At 44.0% G+C, this 23,795-nt stretch overlaps 1 protein-coding gene across 2 annotated transcripts in view; it reads right to left on the bottom strand.

The window, feature by feature from the left end:
- The window catches only part of STXBP4 (syntaxin binding protein 4), a 1,994,403-nt gene that overhangs the window by 1,752,023 nt on the left and 218,585 nt on the right, over nt 1-23,795 (bottom strand). The gene's annotated exons all lie outside the window — the stretch shown is intronic.

Genomic DNA, 23,795 nt, shown 5'->3' with positions numbered 1-23,795 from the left:
CATCTGTCTCAGGTTCCATTTGCCCTGAATGCACTGCCCTGCCCAGTGAGCCCCCCCCATGCATAGTCTGATGAATCTGTTGTTAAGGTTTGTGTGGCAGGGGGTAGAGTGAAAGGGAGCCCCTTGTTGTGGTAGCAGGCCTCTGCCCAGCAAAAGAACTCTGTCTTTATACAAGGAATGATAGGAATCATTGATTCCAGGTCCTGAGAATGTTGACACCATAGGCTTTTTAGATACCATTGTAGTTTCCTCATATACAGTCTTGCATATAGAATTACTAGAATGCAAGAGGCCATGAACCCCAGGGCTTGCAGAATTTTCCTTGCAGATAGTTGGGTCTTTGTGGCCAGTAGTTTGAAGTAAGTTGTCAAATAAACTTGTTTCTCTGGAGTGAGGAAAGCCATCTGGGAAGTTGTATTCAAGCTTGCTCCCAGGAATACAATTTGTTGGCAGGGTACTAGGTGAGATTTCTTTTTATTTATCGTGTACCCCACTGAGTTTAGAAGTTTCTTTACGAATGCCAGATGTTTTAATACCAATTCCTGGCTTTCTGTCTGAATCAGACAATCGTCCAAGTATGGGTATATTTGAATATTTCTCTGCCTGCAAAATGCAATGGCTGGAGCTAGACACTTTGTGAATACCCTGGGCGCAGCAGATAAGTCAAAAGGGAAGTGCAGAGAACTTTTAGTTATGTACTTACCATAACTTTAGATGTTTGGGATCCATCTCGCCTACATTCTGTACTGATGGGTTCGGAGCCGATCCTCGGCTCCGACTCGGCACGCTATACTATAGAGCGAAGTCTCTAATTGGCTGAGCTATTCTATATCCCAGGATGCACCACCACCAATTCCCCAGATCTTGTTTGTCCGCACACATGCACTGCTGATATAACATTGCCAGATGTTTCAAGATGAAACGGTCGAACTCGAACCGTCCGGTCTCTTCTGATCTCCAAGGCAGGGGGAAGGAGGGTGGGTATTAGGAATGTAGGTGAGATGGCTCCCAAACATCTAAAGTTATGGTAAGTACATAACTAAAAGATGTTATGTGATCCTATCTCGCCTACATTCTGTACTGATGGGACAGCGTCCCTAGCACCTGATTCCTGGGTGGCTCACTGGAAAACACTCCTGAGAACTGTGGAACCGAAGGAAGCTCACCCCCGAGATGCCACATCCAATTTGTAATGAGAAATAAAGGTGCGAGGAGAGGACCAGGTAGCCGCAGCACAAATGTCACTAATGGCAAGCTTAGAATGAAATGCTGTTGAAGTACCCATAGCCCTTGTAGAATGAGCTTTCACAGTGGTTGTAAGCTCTCTATTAGAATGAAAATAAATATGAATGATACAGTCTCTGATCCACTTGGCAATAGTGACCTTCGTGATGGCTTTGCCCAATTTATTGTCTGAAAAGGACACAAACAACTGATCTGTTTTCCGTGTTTGGTGCGTCCTATCCAAGTAGAAAAGCAATTGTCTGTGGACATCCAATGAGTGGAAGATATATTCTGCTCTGTCTAGTAATTGGGGAAGAAAACTGGAAGTTCCAAAGATTGTTGAAGACAGAAACTAGAACAAACTTTGGGAACAAAAGATGGATTAGGCCTAAGGGATACTCTATCCTTGTGAAAAACCAAATGCGGTTTGACACATAGGGCTTGAAGTTCCGAAACTCTTCTGGCTGATGTAATTGCCACCAAAAAAGCAGTCTTCCAGGAAAGAAATTTCAAGTCAGAAGTTGCTGCCGGTTCAAAGGGGGAAGAGGTCAAGGCACCTAATATGAAATTGAGATCCCATGGTGGAGCAGGATGAGAAACTGGAGGACGTAGCAGCCCAGCACCTTTCATGAAGGCTTTACACAACTTATTGCTCATCAAAGGTGGGTCTATACTTTCATGAAAATTAGAAATAGCTGCTAATTGAACCTTAATGGTGGAGACCGAAGAACCTTGATTGAATAGGGAAGCTAAGAATTTCAAAACGTCCGCCACTGGGGCAGTAATGGGATCTAATCCCCGGAGTTGGGCCCAAATGGCGAATCTCTTCCATTTACTATTATACATCTTCTTAGTCGAATTCTTGTGGGCCGAGGACAAGATATGTATAACTTCTGAGTCCAAAACCTGGTTCCTGACTATAGTCGGAAGTGGAGGAGCCAAGCTGTTAACTTCAGTGAGTGAAGGGACTGGTGAAGCTGTCCCGACTGGTGGATCAAGAGATCTGGAACCTGGTCCAGAAACCATGGACCGTCCAGTGCGTATTTCCGAAGAAATGGCAGCCAGACTTGACGAGGCCAGTATGGGGCAACTAAAATCATCTTGCACTGCAAGTGAAGTGCCTTCTGGATCACCCTGGGGAGAAGGGGAACCGGTGGAAAGGCGTACAGTAAGCCGGTGGGCCAAGTTTGGAGGGCGTCCTTGGGAAACCCCCCCGGAACCGGGGTAAGAGAAAAGAACTGTAGACATTTCGTGTTGAGGGGAGTTGCAAAGAGGTCGCAACAAGGAGTTCCCCATCTTCTGAAGATCTGAGATGCTACTCTGTCGTTCAGAGACCACTCGTGCGGGGAGAGAATGGTTCTGCTCAGTCTGTCGGCTATCACATTGGATCTCCCCGGAATGTGTGTTGCTACCAAGAAACGGTTGGTTGCAACAGCCCAATTCCATACTTTCATGGCCTCTCTGCAAAGAGGGTAGGACCTGGTCCCTCCCTGCTTGTTCAGGTACCAGACTACTGACATGTTGTCGGACTGAACGGCAATCATACCCTGGGGGAGGTAGCTGTGTAGTGCTTGAAGCGATAGAAGCACCGCCCTCATTTCCAGTATTTTGATGTGTAGGGAACTCTCGTCAGGGTGCCACTCGCCTTGGACTGACCTGCCCAGGTAATGTCCCCCCCACCCCGTCTGGGAGGCATCCGTAGTCAAAGTGGCCACTGGAGGAGGAGGAACCAAGGGTCGCCCCTGATCCAGGTTGGAGGAGAGAAGCCACCAACAGAGGTCCTGTTTGCACGTCTCCGTGATTATAATGTGGTGACTGAGAGGAAGTTCCTGATATGACCACAGGACCAACAGGAGCCACTGGAGAATCCTCATGTGCAATCTTGCTAAGGGCACCAGGAGAACGGGAGCCGACATGGAACCCAACAGTTGTAGGACCATCCTTGCTGGGGCTCGGCGTTTGAGGAGCAACGCTCGGACTTGAGAATGTAATGTTTCTATTCTCTCTGTAGGAAGATAAACCCGCATTTGCTTTGAGTCTATCTCTACCCCGATAAACCGTATATGCTGAGATGGCAGCAACACAGACTTTGCCCAATTGAAGGTGATTCCTAGGGAGATGCCTAGAGATATCGTGGCTGGTAGATTCTGTAATAGTAGATGCCTGGAGGTGGCAGTTAGGAGCCAGTCGTCTAGATACGGAAACACCTGGAATCCTAGACTCCTCAGGTGAGCAGTCACCACCGCCAAATACTTGGTGAACACCCTGGGAGCTGTGGTGAGACCAAAGGGCAGTGCACAGAACTGGAAATGACTGTCTCCCAGGCTGAAGCGCAGATGTCTCCTGGACGCCTGATCTGCGAGAATGTGATAACAGGCGTCCTTGAGATCTATGGAGCACATCCAAACACCTCTCTCCAGTAGTGGGAGAATGGATTGTAAGGTGACCATCCGGAACTTGGACTTCTTGACTGATCGATTTAGGTTGCTGAGATCCAAAATGGGCCTCAAGTCCCTGGTCTTTTTTGGCACCAAAAAGAATTTTGAGTAAGTCCCTAATCCGGTCTGGTCTACGGGGACTGGTTGGATGACACCTTTTTGAAGTAGCTTTGAAATTTCGATGGCTGCAATATCCCGTTGACTGGGTGGCGGGTCCGGGATTTTCCTGGTTGGTGGGGGGGGGGTGAAAAGGGGATGACGTAACCTCCGGCGATGATTCGGAGCACCCATCGGTCCTGAGTGATACTCTCCCAGGCCTTTAGGTGCCTCGAAAAATGACCCCGACTGGCTCAGGAGCTGCGCAGTCGGGCAATCCTTCAGGGATGCTGAAAGGTTGAAGAGCAACGAAAGGACTCGCGGTCTCCAGTGTTGCGGGGGGCCTCTGCCGCCTCTGGGACGGCATCTCCCTGAAAAATTTCCCCCTCCTCTGCCTCTAGAAGGGGGATCATCCTGCTGTGAGGGGTAATTCTTCTGAGATTTACGGAACCACATTTTCCCTCCTCTTTTAGCCTTGGGACAAGGCCGAAAGGGAGAGGAAAACCGTGCCCCTACGGCAGTCAAAGTCTTACCCTCTTGTTCACAGCGGGTCAAGGTGTCCTTCACCTTGGGTCCAAACAAAGAGGACCCATCAAAGGGAGCGTTGGCAAAGGAAGACTTGAAGGCCTCCGCAAAATGACACAGGTGGAGCCAGGCTTGTCTCCGTAGAGAAACACCCGTACCCACCGCTCTACTCGCCCCCTCGGCTGCATACGAAATCAGCCTCATGGACGAGTTCGATATCGACGATAGAGTAGCCAACTGAGAGCTAACCGTCTGGGCCAACTGCTCAGGTAGGTTACTAGACAGGGTATCTGAAAGTTCCTTGATCAGGTCCCTCTGAAGTCTAGTGAAGTGCGTCAGATAGTTCAGAGACCTTAAAGTAAAGGCCGCTGAAGTAAGGGTGCGCTTCCCATACCGGTCCATGCTCCTAGACTCCTTATTAGGAAGATGGATGGACGTCGAAGCCTCTGCTACATCTTGCTGGGTAGCAGATGCCACCACCAGAGCATCTACAGCCACACCTTTGGTGAGAAATTCCTTTTCCAGGGGCGCTGACAAAAATTTGTTAGGGCGAGCAGGCACCGGTTCCACAGAATCTGGATGTTCCCACACCCTTCGAGAGATCAAATCTAGGAGCTCATCGAAGGGCGGAGACACCCAGGAGGCGGAGGGCTGAGCCCCAAAGGCCTTGAGGAACACCGACTCGTCAGAGGAAGGGGGTTTGGTCTGCCAGCCGCCTCGTTGTTTGAGGACTTCCGGGATGTCCGCAAAGGAGACATCATCCGAGGACGACTTGGGGGACCCTTCCGCATCATCAAGATCGGTGTCCTTGGTGAGAGACTCGTCAGGGGAGTCGACGTGCTTCCTCTTGCACTGTTTCTTTCTTGGGGGTTCCTCCGAAGACTCTTCAGAGGGACCTCCAGGAAGAGGGGGACCCCAATGGGGGAGACCTCAGGCCCCAGGGCTCCGCTGTCTTGAGACAGGGGGACTACAAAGGAACCAGTCTCCATACCTAGGGAAGGTGCCGGGGAGACGGTGGAGGTAGCCAAAGAAGATTTGGCCAAAGCACTCCTCATGGCTCTAAAGGCCGGACCCCCAGAATCCTGGGAAGGTCCGACCCCCAAAGCCATAACAGCAGACGGCACTCCCGCAGCCGACGCACCGAGAGAGAGGCTCGGAACCGAAAACATCGGTCCCGAAGCGTCACCCCCGGGGCCGACCGAAGAGGTCCGTGTACCGAACTCCGACCCGAAGGCCGGAGTAGGAGTAAGGGTCGGAGCCGACCCGGACACCTCCATCGGCTCCACCAGCACCGACTCCAACAGTGCCGAGGTTGTTGGAGGAGGAACCAAGGCTAAAGGGTGGACCATCAGCTCCGAAGCTGACTGGGCTGGAGCCGAGACTAACTTTTTGAAGACTGGAGACTGAAACAGCCTTTGGAGCACCCTGTCAATGTCCGAATCTGACATCTTGGAAGACTGGGAGGAGATCGAACGGGTCTAAGTAGACTTCTCCACCGGCTCCGAAGGACTGGGGAACCGGCTCCGAATTGACTCGATCAAAATCGGTGCCGAAGGAGACTCCATTGTAATTTCCCTCAGTGCCGAAGACAGTCCTTCGGAGCCGGTGGAGACTCCATTGTAATTTCCCTTGGTGCCGAAGAGGTCTTCAGCGCCGAAGGGGAAGAGTCTGAGCGGGCAACTCTCATCGGCTCCGAAATCAGCGGTGCCGATGAAGGTGACCCGCCTCTCGAAGCTCCAGCCATCGGCTCTGAAGCCAGAGGAGTCGGGGCTGGAGGCATAGAGGCAGACCGTTCCGCCCTCGGCTCCGAAGTTCGTGGAGCCGATGGAGAAGCCTGCCGAGATTTCTTGGTGGTCGGTTCCGACGGACTGGTCGGAGCCGACGATTTCTTTTTCTTTGAGGGAGAAGCAGAGGAAGATAAGGCCTCTTCAAAAGTAGGTTTGATAAGTCCTTTTAGTATCAATTTATTTTTCCTCTCTTGAGAGGAAAAAGCGTGACACACGCTACAAGACTCCTGAAGGTGTTTGGGTCCTAAACAGTACACGCATAGGGAGTGATCGTCCGTTATGGACATCTTGTAGCTGCATCTTGCGCATTTTTTAAACCCTGAGGGTCTGTGCTCTTTAGACATAATGCCAAACAGTTAGAAAAACACAGGAAAAAAATGTATCTAACCCAGAACAATTTCACTTTAGAGTAAAAGAGAAGTCAACAAGAATTTCACACAACAGGAGGGCCAAGAACCCTCTAACTAAAACGGGTACTTGACCACCTCACGAAACTCACACAAAAAAGCTCACTCACGCACGAGGGGAAGGCCCCTCTAACTCAAATGGAAACCTTACCCTGAAAGACAATTTTACCACAAAAATAATTAGAAAAAACTCAATCATACACAGCGATAGCCGTTAAAACAGCTTTTGGTTAAATTTAAGAAAATTCCTGACAGAAAATTCTTATAAAGAAAGCACTTAGCTCAGCCAAGCTCGAGACCACGTCTTTGCTTGTAAGCGGCAAATGAGATCTGGGGAATTGGTGGTGGTACATCCTGGGATATAGAATAGCTCAGCCAATTAGAGACTTCGCTCTATAGTATAGCGTGCCGAGTACCCATCAGTACAGAATGTAGGAGAGATAGGATCACATAACATCTGATAGTGCATGGGGCCTGCCCTGAAGCGTAGGTATTTCCTAAAAGATTCCCTTATTGGAATGTGCAGGTCAGCTTCCTTTAAGTCTAAGGTTGTCAACCAGGCATCTTTGCCTAGCATAGGAAGCAGCTGTTGAAGTGTTAGCATCTTGAATTTTGGGATTACCAAAAAAGTGTTTAGAATAGAAAGGTCCAGGATAGGATGCCAGGAGCTGTCTTTTCTGGGTACTAGGAAAAGTCTTGAATAAAAACCTTGTCCCCTTTCTTCTGCTGGGACAGGCTGAATAGCTCTGATACTTAGAAGAGAGAGAACCTGCTGCCCACTGATTTGGGGGTAGGTCTGGCCAACCGTTTGGGGTTGATAGGGTGTGGAAGTGGAATCTCTATCCTTTGGAAACTATATTCAAAACCCATTTGTCCTGGGTAATGAGTTCCCATTTTTTTGCATTTACGACAAGCTTTCCTCCTAAGGGAGCAGGCAGCTGAGGAAGGCTTGGAAGGGCTAAGGTTAAGTCATTGTGCCATTTTCCCGTAGGGGGGTGTCTTACTATTCCCAGCTTTGGAAGTGGGAGCCCCCCACTGCTTAGGCCTGTGCGTAGCCTGAGACTGTAACCTAGGTGGTCTGCTGTTCCTGGGCTTGGACTGAGAAGGCCTGGAAGAGGCTGGAAATGACCAATTCTTTGAAGGCCAATGCCTACTAAATCTAGGAGGCTGTACTTGGCAGGAAATCTGTAACAGTTTGCATAGATTAAGCTTTTTCCTCCATCTTTTTGAGGACTTCTTCTGCTTTGTTGCCAAACAGGCGGTGTTGGTTTAAGGGAGCATCCAGTAATTTAGCTTTAACATAATCTGGCAAGTTTTGCTCCTTAAGCCAAGCATACCTTCTAAGTACAGACCCAGTGACAGCAGCCCTGCAAGATGCTTCTAAAGAGTCAAAACCACATTGCAAAGTATGTTTACCAACTTGTTCTGCAGAATGCATTAAATCCTGTAATTCTTTGTGTTCAGTATAATCAGGAATCAACATAATTTTCTGTTTAAGTAGTCCCATAATATGCTGCTGGTACTTTAACATATGAAACTGGCAATTTAAAGCCCTAATGGCCAAAGTAGCAGAAGTGTATACTTTCTTACCCAATCTGTCCAAGGCTCTAGAATCTCTATCAGAAGGGGTAGGATTTTTAGCAGCAGTAGCCTTAATGCCCTTTGGTTCTTGGGAAATGGTCTCTGGATCCACAGTACGATTCTTGAAGAGGAACTTGTGAGAGTCAGGTACTCTGTAATACCTGTCAGGTTTTCTGGGAGCTGGGAGTAAAGTGTCTGGGGAAAGGCTAGATTCCAAGAAGGCATCATCTACAATGTCCAGAACAGGAGGGATAGCTAAAGGCCTGTGTTGAGGGAGGAGTAAGAATTCCCTAAGCCTCTTTTTGGAGTCAGAGTAATCCTGGCTTTCCCAGCAGAAATGCTCTCTAAGAGTGTGCAAGGTTCCGCCAAAAGAAAAATCCTCTGGAGGGGAAGCAGAGGAAATGGAATCCTCTACATCAGAATCCTCATAGGTAGATAAAGACAAATCTTGGTAATCAGAAGAAACAGAAATATCAGATTCCTGATCAGAAGAATCAGAAGGAAAATCAGTTCTGGGTCTCTCAGAGGGGGGAAGGCTGGCTTCCCCTAATTAAAGTAATAAAGGTCTTCAGCCTTTCTAAACATTTGTTTTTTAGGCATATGGGCCTGAGCATGTGATTTGGATGTTGGTTTTCTAAGTGTACGTCAAGTTTTAGGCCTGGATGAAGAAGATGGCATCAGTTTAAAATGCACTTCTGTAGGCCTGAATATACCCTCAGAAGCCGGTGCCTGCATAGCGGCTCCATACCCATCCAAGGTAGAGACATCTGCAGGTTCCATAGACGAAGAAGCATCTTGCGGCATACCGGACTCCGAATGGGTCTCAGTAGAGTCCTGCGAATCTGAAGGAGCAGGTATCAGGGGCTGTGAAAGCGCCTCACTGAGTACTGGCAGACTGGCGATTAGCTTAACGGAAGCGTCATTGGCAGTTTTGGACCTATGCGGTCTGTCTCTGTCTTTATCCTTACATTTTTTCAGAATATCGGTAGTCAGACGGCTTACAAAAGCCATTTCTGGATAGTTATACAGAGTACCAAAATAATTTGCTGCAAATATGGACCGACGACGACTAGTTTGGTGGTTGAACAAGGCACAAAACCAACAGCGAGGAACATTGTGGTCTGTGCCTAAGCAAGGAATGCAGTACGAATGAAAATCTTTTTGAGGTATTTGCTTTCCACAGGTAATACAATTGTTAACTTTTACTGACATCAGTTAAGAGCAAGAAAAAGGATCCCCAACAGGGTATTTAGCTTTTTTGAAGACTTTGGTTCTGAAACTTGAAAATGAAAATTTCAGGAGTCAGCCGACCAGCACTTGCAAACTGCTTCTGCTTCGGGCACCGTGCAGCAAGAAAGATTGATTATAATGGCTTCGGATGCATGTTTTATACTCCTGATGACCTGATGTCATGGAAGAAGAGACAGCATCTGACGCAGGAATCCAAGACTGGTATTCAGGCTGCCTGAGGGCTACCTGCAGGCAGATAATCCAAATGTGATGACTGCAACAGTGAAACACGAAGAACATCAATTGTTCCAGTCAATATTAACGTCTCCTAACACCATCGTTTCATGGGAGTATGTGTTGGAAATCCATTGGAGGAAGTCTTCTGGGGTATTTTTGCATTGTTGCCTGGGGGGATATAAATGCAGGCAATGAATATAGGATTTACTTTTGTTAAGCTGTAGTTTGCTAACTTGGGCTTCTGCATTACTGAACAAGGGGGGTTGTTGTGGGGCTAGTGTGACATCTATTGTGTTTTTAAACAGAACTGCTACTCCTCCACCTTTCCTGGTGTTACAGTCTAGTCTAAGTACGTTGTATCCTGGTGGGATAACCTCATTATTTTTAGTTTCTGGTTTTAGCCAGGTTTCTGTAAGACATAGCACATCAGGTGAGTAGGTAGCTTGAATGGCATGAATATTATGGACCTTGTTGTTAATACTTTGATGTTTAGGTGACCGGTCAGGAGAGAGTTAGGGGACCTTGAATTTGACCATATGTTGAAGGTGGTAGTGGGCTGGGAGCTTGTGGGAAGTGTTGGTCCAGGGTTAGGCTGGATGTCCCCATTCCTCATCAGTGTAATTTGTACAGTGATTATTAGTTTCAGCACTTTACTTATTATTTTATGATAATATCTTGTTTTTGGGGAGATGGACTGGGGTCTAGTTAGTTGGTGGTTGTTAAAAGTGGAGAGGATAGGTTTGTAGTGAGCTAGGGGTTGGTCTGATTCACTCAAGGTGGGAGCAGAGATGGTATGAGATAAGGGGTGGTGAAAGCCAAGAGAGGGCTGGTTTTCGCAGATGGTGAGGAGATACAGCCCAGGCAATATAACTGAGAGGACCACAATTAGTCTCATCTTGATAGTAGTGGTACTTGGTAAGTAATGTGGGTGGAGAATTAAGAGGGTTGTTGGCAAGAAGAGGTGGTATATCGTGGGTGGTGTACGGAGGTGTGGGTTATCTGAGATAGGTTGTAGGAGGGGATGAGTGGTTTATTGGGCTTAAATGTAGCAGTAATGGGGGCGGGTGAGATTTGGGGGTAGGGTGGGGAGCGGAGCAATCCCGAGCAAAGTGAAGTTGAGCGGTGCGGGGCTATACCAAGGTACAAGGATTTCCAGGGTCTGTGAGTATGCAGGCTTAAAGAATACAATGTTGCAGTGATTTTACTTAGTTCTTTTTAAAGTGAGCTGCAATTTACCCAATTTTACTCAATTCTTTTGAAAGTGAGCTGTGTTTTGCTCAAATTGTATTAAACAAAGTTTGTAGTTTAGCCAGACAATTTACTGACTGTTGGGAGTAAGCAAGCTTTTAACCTGAATTTTGTACGGATATTTGTTATTTCTTTAGCAACTGTGAGATGAAGTAAGCAAGGGGAACATGTTTTACAGGCTATATGCGCTGTAGAATGCTTATTTTATTACTTATTACAGCAGCCTAACTAGAGAGTCTAAGACTGCTAAGCTATCTTTTACTAAGGACCCAAGGCTAGCTGTAGACCCAGTTCAGTCAAGCAATCTATTAGCACAACAGTTACACGTAAGATATAGACCTTGCAGTCCTTCTCCTTAGTGAGGGACAATGCAGGAATGCTTTTCTTTTAGATTTCAGGATGATAGCTTCTTTTCAGCACAGACTGAGCCGTTCAAGGTAAGGACAGGTGGGGTGGAAAGACCTGGTAAGGTACATAGAATCAGTGCATGGATTCTATATGGAACATAGCTAACATAACAGCATGCAAACAGTATTATACATTCAGGCAGGGCATTAATTAATATTAGTAGTACCACAGCTTCTGCATTTCTCTATATTCAATTGCAACTATTAGTCAGAGCAGTAGTTTACAGTGCTGGCAAGGTCAGTGAATTTTACACAGCTTTTCCTATGTGGTTTTGTGCTATCACTAGTTACAGCATTAAGGCAGTACAGCTAAATCCACTTGCTAAATGCTAGGAAACACTTCTGTTCATGATTCATGAACCAGCATAATAGTATATCACAGCAAACTATGTCGCCAAGCTTATAATGTTAAAATTACCACATGCAGTCAATAAATATGCTTAGAAAATCACTCCTGGCTACCAAACTTTACAGGTAATTCCACTCATTTTTCTAAACATTCTACTAGTTTGGCGAATTAGAAAATTATTGCTATGCACGCTGCTTACCACATAATCAGTGAAAAGCACAAAAAAACAGTTCTAGCATACCATTTGTGTAGAAAAACAGCCGACTGGGTCCTTAGGCACTAGAGGTTTGAAAATGGTGGCCGAAGCAGAACTAGAAGTAATCTCGCATCATGTGGTGGGAACTCAAGCTTTTGACTGGCTATAGCAAGCTACAAGGATTTCCAGGGTCTGTAAGTATGCAGGCTTAAGGAATACAACTTTACAGTGATTTTACTCAGTTCTAATGCATGGACAATTTTCAGCCCTAATGTAGGCTATGAAGATAAGGTATAAACAAAGAGTACTTACAATACACAATCATAAAGCATAGAAATATGCATATGTACATCACAAATGCATAACCAACAAAGTATGAATGGAAGAAATATTCAGCAATATTAAACCGGAGTATTCATATAAGACCGATGTAGTTCACAGATTCACATTCCATAGACATGCTTTTAGATTCCACTTGTGGGCATTAATTACTTTTACAGGTAACTGTGGAGCAATTAAGTACATGCTTTTCTCATTTCTACAGCATCTAAAACAAAGCAGCTCAGATTTTTTTCTTTACTATTAGATCTGCATGTACCAAGTGATAACTTAGGACTTATCTTTCCAGTTAATAATGGACACTGGGTGAAGCCCCAACACTGACCAAAACTTTTTATTTCAGTTTCTAATACTTGCATATGTCAGCATCTTCAAGGTTCATGTATGTTTTAACTAAATCCCCAGCTAAATATGAAGATAATATTCCGGCCCAATCTGCTTGAGGCCAGTTTTCCCTAGCCACATACTTCTCAAATGCCACCAGGGAACTCTTCTGCATCATCTTGCACTACAAGTTTATTGATCGGTGTCCTGGGTTTCTCCAGTGAGGTGGATAGCTGTGTCATCCTAACTGACAGCTGTTGAAGGTCAAGCAACTGTTGGTCAATAGATGCGCTTCTGTCTTGAAGGCTAAGCAGGTGGTTAATGGCTGTACTTCTTTCCACAAGGGATGTAGTAAGTGATTTAGTAGCTACATATTTCTCCTGAAATGATGCAGTTGAACTCACTAAAGAGTCAGAGTTCAATAAGGCTCAGAAGATTGCTTCCTTTGTTATACAACAACTACACTTCAGAGGAAATGCTCACAACCAAAAGCAGGTACTTTCATTAAGGCAACCCATCTCACTGTCCCAAGGGTTCTTTTCAAAGAACAAATGCCCATAAGTGTAGTAGTTTTCTTAAAAGTTACACAAAACAATCCTTTTTACTGTCAAGATGATCCCTGTATGGGTAAAAAAGTTTAACAGTTCCACAATTTGTCAATTTAGTACTTGGCAAGCTTGTCATGTAGTTCAGCACAGGTTCTACAGAACACTAAGAGGAAGTGTTCATTTCTGGTGCCAGGGAAAAATGACTCAAATTCAAGCAGAACAAGTAGCTTGGAAAGCAACAGTTACATATATGCTTTTCTGCCCACTGCAGTCCACCAACATAGCTGTTCAAGTGGACTTAGCTCAACAATACTGTTTTAAATGTAAGGCTTGGGATTCTTCCTTTGAACAAAATGAACAGAAAAACAATGCTTCGCTTGGCTAATCTAAAAATCCAGTCTGAAAATCACAGTCACAACAAAATTAAGTCATTTAAGTTTTATTTCAAGAAAAAAGTTCTTAAGTGAAACAGTCCCTTGTTCAGAAAGTAGTTCACAACATAATTTGATGTTGGCAGCCTTCTCTGTCTGTTTCTGCATTATACTAACTATATTAAATGTTAGAAACTTCTCAGAGTTTTTGCAGTAGTCATTCACAGTAACTTCAGAAGTTTTTCGCTTGCTGACTTTTGCATGCTGGATACTATAGTTACTACAATGTTGTAATGTTTTTGCAAACTTGTTACGGTTTTTGTACTCTATCTGTACAGTAAACTACTCATCTAGCATTATTTTGTACACACCTTTATAGAGCACAGCCTGAAAAGACTCCACATGGGTCAGTGCTCCAACCTGCATTCAATAAGCCCTTCCTCAAAGGGGGAAGGGGGTGTAGCCAATGGGGATGTGTCATTCTATCAAAGATAGTTCCATTGATTGAAATTCAAACGAAAATGTATAGCCAAAAAACACTTATGATGACACTGGAGGATTCACTTTTCTCTACTGCCATGTGACTTCAGAGTAGGTATATTTAAGTTTAGGGTATATAAAGGTGGTAACCCCCCTCCCCATAAGGGGGGACATGCCCCACCTATAAAAAAAGTTTGTATTAAGCAACTTCTCCCTAACAGCAGAAGTACGGTCACCATAACCACAAATGTTTAAAAAACAGGATCGCTGTTGTGGCACAATTCCTTATGCAGGGGAATTAGCTGCTGGCAGATTTCATTGTTCCAGACAGCCTTCTACAGTACTCTACATCCCAGCAGGAACTGGTCTCCTCCTTACTCAGTGAGCTTCAACATGATGCAGAGTACAGAGGAGGGCTTCTGTTTGGAACCAACAATAACAAAGGTCCATCTAAGGGCACGGAGTAGACAACAGCATGGTTTCACAACGGTTTCCCAGAGGTGCTCAAGTAGCAAGCCCTGTAGTGTGATGAGAGCTATGCTCATTTAAGTGGCTTACCTAATACCAGAGCATGGGACCTCAGCAAAACTTAGAGAGCACTCCATCCCTAGCTGGCCTCCAATGAAAGTGACAGAGGTTCAGACAATAAGCTTACATTCTACTACTGAATATGAGACTGCTTGCTTCAAAGATCCTTGTGCTTGTCAGCTAAGAACAGTAACTGCTTCTCTGTTGCTGCTCACTCAGTACAGGAGAGATTTGCTTTTTCCTTGACTGTACAGATTGTGCGCTTCTCTGGGATCACAACCTACTAGAGAAAGATCACGGTACCTTTTCACTGTTTGCCATGTATTTGTGAATCAGGGTGTATGGTTTTAAGGATTCACTTGATCCACAGAAATAACAAGCTGGAAAGGTGGTTAAAGTCTATAATGCAGCAAGTATAACATCTACGGTTATGGTGTGTATACTACAAACTACTATATTCATAAGGATGACAGCTGCATGGAAAAAGTACTAAAGCAGCTGGCTACCCAAGAGGTAAGACTGACCTTGGACTAGGAAGGACTTTAAAAACACATCCTGGAGAAAAGCAGTGATAAACATTACCCTTTTGCTCGATCTTGTATCTACTTTTGTGGGGTATGGAAATGGTGTGGATGGGAGGTGCAGGTTGCCTCCACACAAATTCTCTGAGCTGACATTTCTAATGAAAACAGCTCTCTTGGTAAAAAAAGTGTTACTTAATGTAGCACTTTAGACATAACAGCCATGGTAGAACAAAATACAGTTTGGCAGCTATTTAGATAATGCTTCCATGGACACAGGGTAGCATTGCTTTCCTTACAAAGGACACACACAGTTGATCAGCTCAAATAAAATCCTTAGTTAAATTAACAGTATATCTTAGCGGTCTGTGAACAGCCATAATGCATACGATTCATTCTCTGTTTGGAAGTTTGGATAGAAAGCAAGAAGATGAGCAGTTTGAGTCCGAAACAATTTCTGTGTTTTTATTTTCTTTGTCTTTACCTGGTTATTCTCAGTAGGCATGGCCTATTTTCACAGGACACCAGAGATTGTATTCATACTAATTAGGGAATAATTTAGCTAGGCACCAAGGAAACCGATTACTAATGAAACAAAGAAAATTGAAAAGAAAGTAGCACAAAGTATAACATGGAAGTTTTGAAGAGGCTCTGCATAACAAAAAATGGAACAATGAAGAATCAGCTTTTTGGATGGATGCATGTAACTGACAAGGGATTTTTTCCCATCTAAACGTTTGTACATTGTTTTCTATTGGCTTACTTTTGAAAGTTCCTTTTTACTGAAATTTTGACATTGGCTTGAAATGCAACTGTAGAAGTAAATTTTAAATACCAGTACTTTTTGCAAAATGGAAAGTTTGCTTTTAAAAGGTTAGGGCCTTGGAACATGTAAGAAAGTAGGATAGTACAGAAAAATGTGTATTAGGTGAAGATCATTAAGAACTTATTTGGCTCAGAGATGAGATAGTTTTAAATTTTAGAAAGACTGAATCACCAAAGGTAGCATTTCTGGAGGGACTGATGAATGTTTCACAAAAAGATGCCATGCCAAACCAAAGAGGAGACACAAAAGCTACAAGAAAGTGTTTTTGTACAACAGGTGTGATGTAAAAGTAGCCATTTTCCATATTTTTTCTAGAATGCATTTTTAAGCAGATGTGAACACATTTTAAATATGAAGCAGTAAAAACTGGAATAAGATAACATTTGTTATCAGTATTGTGGAAGCACAGTTCATAGGGTGTTCATATGTAACCACTAGGTTAGCTGTCCTTGCAGGCCATTTTAAGCCTAGTCAATTTCTCTTTAAAAGGTGAGAATTGCACCCTGTACCATGTGTCTGTAAGGTAAACATCTTAACCATTATGCCATTCCCTACCTCATAATGAGTAGATACGTTAGTTATACACTTTGGCAGATATGGGCTGGGACAGGCACATAAGCATTTTGTAGTAAATGGGATATCCAGAGATCAAGAACTTGAAAATGACCGTTTAAAAGGGGTGCTTTAAAAAGGATGAAAGCTGGTTATGAACATTTTTGGATGCAGAAACAAATAAAGAGGGAAATATCTACATTTCTATGTTTTGAGTTTGTGTTACTTCATGTAACTTTCTGTTCATGTTTTTATAATAATTTTATTGATTTACTATGGATCACACTGTTAAGTAAATGCATTTTCACAATGTTACCAAAAACTTCCTGGCAGAGGTGGTGGCTAGTGGAAAGAGAATTTTCCACAAAGGAATTTCAGTGCTACTGAACTTAATTTAATGACACACAAGTTTCTGACAACACAGTTGAAGACATGGAGAGAAGAGATGGGTTTCTGCTACTAAGCCTTATTTAAGGGTCTTCTTTTAAGAGCTACTTGACTCCTGAGTGGAAAGAGGTGAAGGATCTAAATGAAAGCAAGTTGAGAATGCTTCCATAAGGCCAGGTATGACCGACTTCCTGGGGTTGCCATTTCTGGCTTCTTAGTGTATGTGCACCATCTCTAGGGAGACTTTTCCCCCTAAAAGGACTAGGCTGACATGAGGTTTGACTCTACAAGGAATCCTCCCTGCTGCATGAGCATGAAAATGGCAGTTGACAGCACCATGACTGCCTTCATCAAAAGGGTTATATATCTGTATGATCCTTGTCCTTTCTCTTCTTGCAACTATTAGCACTTTTGCAAGAAGTGGCACAGGATTGAAGACAAACCAAAAAGTCCAAATTCAATTGTATGGACTACCTGGGCACTCCTGCAAAGATAACTGGAACTTACTCAACCCAGAAATGTAGGTAGGGTCTGACGAACAGGGTGCAACATGCTAGAGAGCACCTCTGACATTTGCCAATGTAATAGTATTGCAGTACCAGAAATAAACACAGATATTGTATCTGTAACAAATGCCAACGTCTTTCATGTGGTATTTTAACTGCAGCAAGCTAGATTATGTAGTTTTTGTAAACACTCTGCTACAGTTTCAACAGAAATTTTTTTTTTTGTTTGGGCCTCAACTCTTTTTTGATATAACCCATTCAAGCCTATAATACCACCTTCTTGTATAATGCCAGTTAACAACTATAAAAGGCATCCAGGATTTGTTTGGGTCTATCTTCTTTAACTAAGCGAACGACTTACCAGCTAATGATAGATAGTATTAGAAAGGTCAATAATTTAACAAAATTACGTTTGTCTATAATTTCTGTACTTCAAGACATTGATCACTTTTTGTCGCTTATTAATCATATTTTCATATTTATGTTCAAAGTGTCATACCTGAGAGACCTAAATACTGTTCAGGGGTGTGGTGTGGAATGTTATGCTGAGAGAGAGTAAAAATGATTGTCAATGTCCATTTATTATCACACTTTAGGGGACATACTGTTGGCTATTTGTTAGTAATTATGAAAAGAAGCAATATTTTCATAGGCACTTAATACTTAAACTATTGCATGATATCAGGTAAACTGTATGTATTGTTGAAGAAAATTGTCATTCATATTTGCACTTTAAGTTGCAAACCTTGAGAAAAATTCAATGTTACTTATATTGCTAGTTATACAATAAAGCATTTATGCTAACATTTTTGCAGATATCGCAATAAACTTGCAAGCAGAGAGGAAATTCTTGTTGTCATGTGAATGTTTATGTCTGGCTGATGAAGACGTTTTAACAATATATGCCTCCGTTGTACAACTTCCAAGATATGACAATCTGTTTGCGAACGTTTTGCAAAAATATAAATTCTGGGTTTGTTTGGATTATTAAGAAGTTATGTACTTAACATAATGTTCCATCTGTGTTGTCCATTTTCATTCTTTTTCTCAAATGTTGGAATCAGATCTGATCCTCGGATGCAACTCAGCCATTACTTTAGCTAGTGGCCACCAAAAAGCTCTCAAGCTCCTCCCTTACCCATAATGCACCAACCCCCTAACATACCTCATATTTTGTTTGCTGTTTGATATCAAGTAGGATGAACTGCTATCAGGAGCGGCCTTAGCTCAACTGGTGCCCTAGGTCAAAAGGGCTCCACGATGCCCCCTCACACCACCTGGTGTCCTCATCCTGGTCTACCTACACCAAATAAATACTGGAAAAGCTTCCCTGCTAGAATGGCACCCTAGGCAGCTGCCTAGTTGGCCTATGCTTAAGGCCGGCTATGACTACTATAAAAATCCTAACATAATAAGCCGTATCTGGAGCTCAACGTGAAGGACAGTGGTGTCCTTATAATCTCTCATTCTTCTAGAAATCAATTACGAAAAAAGTTTGGGGGTTGGTTGGTGGGGAGTTAAGGAAGATTGAAATATGAACAACACAGATGGAACATTATGGTAAGTACATAACTTCTTTAGCTGATGTTGTCAATTTTCATTCTATCCTCAACTGTTGGGACACAGTCCTCTGCTACGTAAAGTCCTGGGTGAACTCTTAAGGAATGATGGATATTCTTGAGCATAGCTGAGTCAAAGGACTCCTCTCTGGAGACCAGATCTAGTTCATAATGAGTGATAAAGTTATGAGGATTGGCCCATGTTGTAACTGCACATTTGTTATCCATGGAAGTCCTAGACAGAAACATTGAAGAAGTTGCCGTAGATCTAGTTGAATGGACTCTTAGAGGTTTTAGTAAGGATAGACCCAGTTTGTTGTAGATAAATGATATGCAATCAGTCAACCATCTGGCTAAAGTTACCTTTGTAACTGATTTTCCCAATTTAAAATCTGCAAAGGACACAAATAATTGATCTGGCTTTCTAATATTTTTCATTCTATGTGGGTAAAAACGTAATGGTCTGTGGACTTCCAATAAATGTAACATATATTCACCCATGTTTGCAAATTTAGGAAAAAAAATTGGCAGATTAACGGACTGGTTAATATTGGGATTCTGACACCACCATAGGAAGGAAAGAAGCACTGGTACTTAATGTTACTCTAGCCTTATGAAAAATAAAGTACGGAGGTTTAAAGCACAGTGGTTTAAGTTCTGAAATTCTTCTAGCAGAGGTAATGGCTAATAGAAATATAGTTTTCCAGGTCAGGAATTTAAGATCACATTTACCTGCTGGTTCACAGAGGGAATAAATTGAGGCCTGCAGTACCACATTTAAATCTCATGGTAGAGTAGGTTCTTTATATGGCAGTCTCAGCAGTAAGGTGCCTCTCAAAAAGGCTTTACAAAGTGTAGATGAGGTCAAGGAAGAATTTTCAAATCAGATATGAAAATTAGAGATTGCTGCTAACGGAACTCTAATTGTTAAGGAGCTCGCTCCCTCATTAAAAATAGTTGGCAAAAATTCAAAAACACTTTGTAAAGGAACTGAGAAGGGGTCAAAGTGTTTCTGCCATGCCCAAAAAACTAACTTTTTCATTTACTTCTCTAAAGTTTTCTTGTAGAAGCCATATGGGAAGATAAATGAATGTGATGGACGGAGGAAGAGAACATTAGTTGAATTGGAGAAACCATGCTGTTAGCTTGAGGCTGGATGAATCATGCTTGTCAGGTGAGATAGGACGTCTGGAATTGGATCCAGGATCCAAGGTGGGTAAAGTAGATGAGGCCAAAGGAAGGGGAGACAAATCTGTTGTGGCCAGTAAGGTGCAATGTGGATGACTTTCTTCTTCAACTGGGCAGTTTTCTGTAGGAATTTGGGAATGGGGTGGGAGGCTGGAGGGTAAGCAGAGAGAACACGGGGGGGGGGGGGGCAATCATGGAGCAGGGCATCCCTCTGTGATTTCTCCAGTAGAGGGATCAGAGCAAAGAAGCTGCTGCACTTGTTGTTTAGGAGCGATGCAAAAAGACCACAGCAAGGCTGCCCCCATTGACAGAAAATCATTATCTGTCACTTTCCCGTTGAGAGACCATGTGAGATAGACGAAATAGCCTGCTCAGTTTGTCTGCTATCATGTTGGACTTCCCCGGAATGTGCAATGCTATTAGAAAGCAAATGGAAGAGATCGCCCATTGCCATACTCCAAGGGCTTCCCGACACAAGGGGTTAAGACCTGGTTCCCCCTTGTCTGTTGATGTACCAAACTACTGACAAGCTGTCTGTCTGGATCGCAATTGTCCCAAAAGTGAGAGAGTCTTAGAATGCTTGTAAATCTAACATCACCACTCACATCTCTAGGACACAGATATGCATATTGGCCTCTTCAGGGGACCAAGTGCTTTGGGCTGTTTTTCCCAGGAAGTGCCCCCCCCCCCACATCTGGGAAGCACCCGTGGTCACTATAGCCTTAGGCTGAGGGAGGGTGAAAGGATGGCCTTGTAGAACCTAATCTGATCAAATCCACCACCAAAGGTATCTCTTGCATGCCTGAGTGATTCTTCTTTGTGCTGACATGTGTTGTTAAAGAATCGACCACTGTGTTGCTAGCATCCATTGAAGAATTCTCATATGAAATCTTGCTATAGGAACTAAAATTATGGCCACTGACACTGACCTCAAAGCCTGCAGAATCAACCAAAATCTTGGTACTGTGAATTATCTTCCTGACCTGGAAGCTGATAGCCTGATTCTTGAGAGGAGAAGAGAAGCTGTCATTGATACCAGGTTGAACACCGCTTCTAAGAATTCTAATGTTTGAGTCTGTTGTAAGACTTCTAGTAATTTATGGTTATCTCCAGATGACATCAAGTCTGGAGCACCTGATCTCTTGCTCTTATAAGTAGATGATTGGTAGGGGTGGTAATGAGCCAGTCATCTAAATATGGAAACACCAGGAATCCCTGCAGTCTCAAGTGAGCTGTTGCCACTGCCACGCATTTGGTGAAAACCCTGGGGGCCGTGGTGAGCCTAAAGGGCAGTGCTCTGAACTGCTAGTGACTGTCTCCCAGCTGGAAGCATAAAAACCTGGATTGTCTTATGTGATAGTACGCATCCTGAAAGTCTATCGAGCACATCCAGTCATCCTTGCCCAAAAATGGCAGAATGGACTGTGCCCGTCCGAAAATTTGTGTGTTGAACTGACTTGTTAAAGTTGCTGAGATCCAAAATTGGTCTCCAGTCCCCTTTTCTCTTTGGCACTAAAAAGAGTTTCGAGTAAGTTCCAGACTCTGTCTGATCTGATGGGACCTCTTGGATGACTCTATTTCTAGCACTGCTGCTTTCATCTGACTGGATGGAACATTGGGAAATTTGCATACCGATGGAGGTGGGAGGGAAAAGGGAATTGTATAACATCTGGAAATCATCCTCTGCACCCAAGTATCTTTTGCTATGTCTAGCCAGGATCTCTTGTGCAACCCTAGACTGCCTCCAGAGGGGGGACAATCAGGTGTCCTTTCAGGAGCACTGACAGGGTCTATCAGAGAAGGAATCTCTGTACCCTTGGTTCTGCAGGCCTCCTCTGACACATGAGTGACGTCATCCATTCAAGTTCCCTCCTCTGCCCCTGGGGGGAAACTATCTCCATGTGGCTCTTGGAAAGGACTTTGGGACTTCCTGAACCACATTTTCTGATTAACTCATTGATTCCTAGAAAAGGATCTTTGAAGGGTTACAAATGCATGCTCACTGCAGAGAGGGTCTTTCTCTCTCACACACTTGGACAGTGTGTCTTTAACTTTAGGGAAGAACAAACTGCCGTCAAAGGGTGCATTAACAAATGAGAACTTGAAGGGCTTCACAAAGTCACACAAGTGCATCCAGGCATGCCTCCTGATAGAAATGTCTGAACCATCCACCCCTATGCCACCTTCAGCTGCATGCGAAACGAGCCTCATGGAGGAGTTTGAAATAGACTGGAGGGTAGCCAACTGCGAGGCCACAAAAAACTGAGCCTCATCAGTAGTGGTCACAGATAGGGATTTCGAAAGTTCCTAGATCAATTCCCTTTGTAGTCTCGTAAAGCATGCCAAGTAATTCAGTGACCTAAGGGCAAAGGTCGCTGAAGCATATTCACACTTCCCAAATCTGTACAATGACCTAGACTCCTTGTTAGGGGGATGGACAGAGGAACTCTGCTCAGCAATTTCAGTCTTAGTGTCACTCCTTACTCCAGAATTCCCTACCTACAGGTGGAAGCAGAATCTGATCCGGTCTTTTGAGGACTGGCATAACTGAGTCACGTTCCTTTCACACCTGCCTAGAGATAAAGTAAATGAGCTCATTGGCGGGTGGAGTAACCCAGGAGATAGATGGGCCAGCTCCAAAGGCTTCCAGAAATACTGATTTCTCTGGGGAAGAGTTATTGGAAGACCAGCCACCCCCCTGTTTAAGAATCTCAAGAATGTTTCCAAATGAGGCATCTTCAGGTGGTGATCCTGGGGATCCTTCTTCATCAAAATCAGTATCTTCGATGACGGACTCCTGAGCTGGAGTCCAAGTGCCTCCTCTTGCACTTCCTCTTCCTAGGGAATTCCTCAGTGGGGTGCTCCAGTGAAGTATCAGAAGAGACTGTAAAACCCTGCTGGGTAGCTTGGAGACTGAGCTGGCTGTCCCTGTGGTGTTGAAAATTGAGGCTCAAGGTGCAGACACACCTGGGATATAGAGGGAAGATTTGAAGGGGGTAGGATCCATTTGTCCTGGAAAGAACAGAGACTACAGTCTTCACTACTTCACAGGCAGAATACTCCAGGGAGAAGGAAGACAATGGAACCGAGAAGCCAAGCTTCCGATCCATCAGTTCCCTCTGCCCCGAAGGCAGTCTACCTAAGGTGGAAGCTGAAACTGAGCTGTCCAATGCAGAAGGTCTGAGGGGCAGAGATGGCTCCGAAAGCTGACTTCAATGTCTCGTACCCAACAGGGGCGCTTCAGCTCAGACAGACATCCAGCTCCAAAGACATCAGAGTCAGGGCACTCAGAGACAGCTTTGGATCCGAAGATAAAGATGTCTTTGGATCCGAACCAGACAGACCTGAAAGGCTTGGATCCAGGATCTCTGAAATGGCTGGATCAAAGGATGTGCTGTAATCAGTGGAGTGGCAGAAGGATAGAATTCCTGACCCAAAGGGGTAGGAACCAGGAGAACTCCCATCTGAATCTGCACGAACAGAAATCTCCTCATTATCCTGTCCACATCCGCTTCAGGTAGACTTCTGGAAGACTGACAGTAAGCAAAGGATGGGGACCTAGAATGTTGATGTTTCAAAAAAGGATAATGAACCCAGGAAGGTACTGGATCAACAGAATGGTGAGTACCTGGTCCTAGGTAAGGAAGTCGGATCAGAAGAGCTTGGATCCAAAGAGGAAGTTGTTGGATCTGGCACTGAAACTGCAGAAGTCGTCTGATCTGATATGCATTTCTTCTTGGGAAGCTCCAAAGATGGAGTCTAAGATTCTCACGGTTTAAGATATTTGGTAAAAATCTCCTTAGTTTTAGCCTTGGAGGGTTGAGCTCCAGTAATAGCTTCAGAAAAAGACATAGGGTGTAACCCTTTTAATATAAGTTTATTTTTTCAGTCAGCAATTCCCCGTGGATTAAAGTTTTGAAATATTTGGCATTCAACTTTTA

Source organism: Protopterus annectens, chromosome 12.part0, assembly GCF_019279795.1.
Source record: "Protopterus annectens isolate FY-2018-M chromosome 12.part0, PAN1.0, whole genome shotgun sequence".
In the NCBI taxonomy this organism is placed as follows: Eukaryota; Metazoa; Chordata; order Ceratodontiformes; family Protopteridae; genus Protopterus; species Protopterus annectens.
The sequence above is the reverse complement of the archived record's forward strand: the minus strand, read 5'-3'. Positions and strand labels throughout refer to the sequence as shown.